General features: G+C 47.8%; 1 non-coding gene across 1 annotated transcript; it reads right to left on the minus strand.

The window, feature by feature from the left end:
- Nucleotides 1-3814: 3814 nt before the first annotated feature.
- Nucleotides 3815-3887, minus strand: trnaf-gaa (transfer RNA phenylalanine (anticodon GAA)). The gene has a single exon. It is a non-coding gene; the product is annotated as a tRNA-Phe (tRNA).
- Nucleotides 3888-4321: the final 434 nt, after the last annotated feature.

Below are 4321 nucleotides of genomic sequence, written 5' to 3' on the forward strand. Positions count from 1 at the left end.
TTCGATCAGCCAAATAAAACATGGCCCTTAGAAGCAATTTTCGGTGAATACTTTTGCAAAGTAAATCCAAAATGGAACCTCAGAGGAAGAATAAAAGAAGGCAAAAAACTTTAAAACATACCTTTTTTGTGGAAAAATAGGCAGTAGTTAAAGAATAGGTTGGATTAGGTAGTTAAATTTTACATTATGGGCCCTATTTTTACCATTTTGATTCTAAGTGCTGGGTGGGCTTGAAAAAGGGAGTGTTTCAGATCTGACTTTTAGACCCGTTCTCAGGCACCCCCCTACGCACTCTGCCTGAAAAAAATCAGCAATTCCGAATCACGCTGCAGAAGCCTGTGGGCGGGGCTTAATGTGCCCGAAACCCTGCAGCTCCGATCAGTGCCTCCAAATGCGCGTTCGCAGAAAAAAAATTGATAGAATGCGGCTCCCCTGCCACATCCCTCCCGGGCCGGATAATGCTTCCCCCTGGCTCCCACAGACATTGCCCCACCCCCCACAACATTACCGACCCCCTTATCCCCCCGCCACCCAGACTGATCACGGGCCACTCCCCATCTTCCCCCTCACTGATCATAGGCAGAGTGGCAGTGGATGCCCCCCTTCACCACCACCCCCCCCCCCCCCCCCCCCACTGATCTCAAGCAGAGAGCCATTGGACCCAACTTCCCCACGCCACACCCCCAGTGATCTCAAGCAGAAAGCCGTTGGATCCACATTCCCCGCTCCCCCCCTCCTGCTCCCCCAGTGATCTCAAGCAGAGAGCCATCTAACTGGAGGGTCCGAATCGGACTTTTGTAGAGTATGTCTGTTTCACGCTGATTCTGGATGGGCGAACGCCGTGGTAAAGGGGGAAGTGCCGGTAAGGTTGGGCGTGCAGTCCATTAAGTCAATTTAAATGCATTTAAATGGCCATCGCGCCCGTTTCAGGCGTGGGCTCGATCGTGGCCATTTATGGGCCTTGGTAAAGGGGGAACCGGTGTGGAGGTGACTTTTCACACCCAAAAATGGGTGCACCTTGATGGTAACATCGGACCCTATAAGTCGAACAAAGAATAGTAGATGGGGAGACAGTGGCATAGTGGTATTGTCGCTGGACTAGTAATTCAGAGCCCCAGGGTAATGCTCTGGGGCCCGGGTTCGAATCCCATCACGGCAGATTCCATACAAATCTGGAATTACAAGTCTAGTGATGACCATGAAACCATTGTCGAAGGTTGTAAAACCCCATCAGGTACACAGTGGCACAATGGTTAGCACTGCTGCCTCACAATGCCAGGGACCCGCGTTCGATTCCCAGCTTGGATCACAGTCTGTGTGGAGCCTGTACCTTCCCCCTGTGTTTGCGTGGGTTTCCTCCGGGTGCTCTGATTTACTCCCACAGTCTGAAAGACATGCTGGTTAGGTGCATTTGCCATGCTAAATCCTCCCTCAGTGTACCTGAACAGGCGCTGGAGTGTGGCAACTAGGGGATTTTCACAGTAACTTCATTGCAGTGTTCATGTAAGCCTACTTGTGACTAATAAATAAACTTCGAACTTCAAATCTGCTGGACTGGCCTACATGCGACTCCAGATCCACAGCAATGTGAACTCTTAGGCCTGAATTTTACCAGCATGCCCGCCCCCGATTACTGAGGTGGATGAAGCTCGGAGAACAGCATTCTCCACTGGCCTCAGGCGGAATCATACAAACCTTGGACAAGCCGATAAAATTCTGCCCTTAACTACCCTCTGAAATGACCTGGCAAACCATTCAGTTCAAGGGCAATTAGAGATGGGCAACAAATGCTGGCCAGCCAGCGACGACCACATCCCATGAAAGAATCAAGAAGAAAAATACATAGAGACTATAGCAAACAATGAGGTAAAATTTCCAGTCCCGCCCAGAACAGGAATCGCTGCAGATGAGACAGAAAATTTGATGGAATGTTGACCTCGGGCGGGAATTTCTGATCAGGTGGGAAAATCCCACTGAACATTTTTGAAAGTATCCAGTTAAAAATATTCTATGATCGTACCAATGTTATTGCAGAAAGTTAACATCAAAATTGCACAGTAACGTCAGTATTACTCCCAGTTTCTCAATTTGCAACGAAGTGATCTAAATCGGAGATTCCCATGAAGACCGGAAGCTTCCTGAGCCTGTCGGCAGTCTAAAGTCACAGTGAAAACACGCTTGTTTGCTTTAAGGATTATGCAGAACATCTCAGTTCCGGACATCTGAAGCCACAGTAAACAGACAAATTAGGTTGAAAATACATCAGATCCATCGCCTCATCATTAGTTAAAGTTAGTTAGAAACTTAGTTAAAGGGCGGCACGGTAGCACAGTGGTTAGCAGTGCTGCTTCACAGCTCCAGGATCCCGGGTTCGATTCCCGGCTCGGGTGACTGTCTGTGTGGAGTTTGCACATTCTCCTCGTGTCTGCGTGGGTTTCCTCCGGGTGCTCCGGTTTCCTCCCACAGTCCAAAGATGTGTGGGTTAGGTTGATTGGCCAGGTTAAAAATTGCCCCTTAGAGTCCTGGGATGTGTAGGTTAGAGGGATTAGCGGGTAAATATGTGGGGGTAGGGCCTGGGTGGGATTGTGGTCGGTGCAGACTCGATGGGCCGAATGGCCTCCTTCTGCACTGTAGGGTTTCTATGATTTCTAAAGTTGATTTTTTTTTTGTGGGGTGCTGGTGGGGCACTGTGCAAAAATATTCAATGCCCAAATGAATCTGGGATGAAAGATTCAAACCGAAGGAAAGTTGTCCAAAAAACTGTTTTCTGCCAAAAAATCCAATTTTCTGCCCAGCAGGTATCAAATGAGAAATTTGCTGCCACCTGCAGAATAATCCCCTTTACCTCTTCTGGTGATTCTATCGATTTCCATTTTCCTTCAGCCAAGCTGTGTGATACTTAAGACTTACTGTGTTGGGTTTTTGGAAGAAACTTGTTCTGTTTCCTTTGGATATGAATCAAAGTTTCAGCTGAGTGTGTGAATCTGATTAGGAGGAAGGGTGGCACATGTGAGAACTGGGGCAGTTCAAAGGTTTTGGCAGAGTTCGTGCAAATTTTCTGAAACAGTTTCTGTTGAAATCCGAATCAAATTGCACCCTAAAAATTGAATTGCATTTTTTTTCCTGCGCTTTTCTGTCTGTTATGCTGAGATAAAATTCATCGGCTATGAGAACACCGTTTTATTGTCATGGCTGCAAAATAAAATGATGCTTTTATGGGAAAGAATTTTAAGAAGCATGATCCATGTTAACGTAGTGTGACAGATCTTGGTAATTAATCATTTTCTCAAAGATAATAATGCAGAAAGGACGCCGGTGTTTTGGCATGGATCATAGAATCCCTACAGTGCAGAAGGGGGCCATTCGGCCCATTGAGTCTGCACTGACTCTGTCTGGCAGAGTACCTTATCCAGGCACTTCCCTCCATCCTGTCTCCATAATCCCACCCAGGCTAATCCATCTAACCTACACACCTTTGGACACTAGGGGGCGGACATTTCCCATGGCGGGCAGGACATGGACCATGTAAAGGTCCATTGATCTCGGATGGGATTTTCTGGTCTTGGGGCGAGCAGGGCTGGAAAATCCTGCCCTAAGGGACAATTTAGCATGGCCAACCACCTAACTTGCGCATCTTTGGAGTGTGGGAGGAAACCGGATCACCCGGAGGAAACCCACGCCAACATGGGGAGAACATACAAACTCGACACCAACAGTCACCCAAGGCCGGAATTGAACCCGGGTCCCTGGTGCTGTGAGGCAGCAGTGCAATCCACTGTGCCACCGTGCCACCCACAGAAAGCAAATGGCCTCATGCTGAAACCCGGGATTGAACCATGGACTTTTAGATCTTCAGTCTAATGCTTTCCCAACTGAGCTATTTCAGATTACAGTTGGACGGTTGGCCATCTTTCATGACTCTCTCATTCTCCCTGCCATCTTTATAACTAAATGCCTGGGAGATTTACAAGAAGGGTGGCACAGTGGCACAATGGTTAGCACTCCTGCTTCACAGTGCCAGAGACCCTGGTTTAATTCTTGGCTGAGGTCACTGTCTGTGTGAAGTTTGCATGTTCTTCCCCGTGTCTGCGTGGGTTTCCTCTGGGTGTTCTGGTTTCCTCTCACAGTCTGAAAGACATACTGGTTAGGTGCACTGGCCGTGCAATTCTCCCTCAGTGTACCTGAACAGGCACCTGAGTGTGGCGATCAGGGGATTTTCACAGTAACTTCATTGCACTGTTAATGTAAGACTACTTGTGACACTAATAAATAAACTTAAAAAATGGCCCAAGTTTCCTCATTGGGTGAGCTTTCTCCCATC

The sequence above is a fragment of the Mustelus asterias genome, chromosome 27 (genome assembly GCF_964213995.1).
Source record: "Mustelus asterias chromosome 27, sMusAst1.hap1.1, whole genome shotgun sequence".
NCBI lineage: Eukaryota > Metazoa > Chordata > Chondrichthyes > Carcharhiniformes > Triakidae > Mustelus > Mustelus asterias.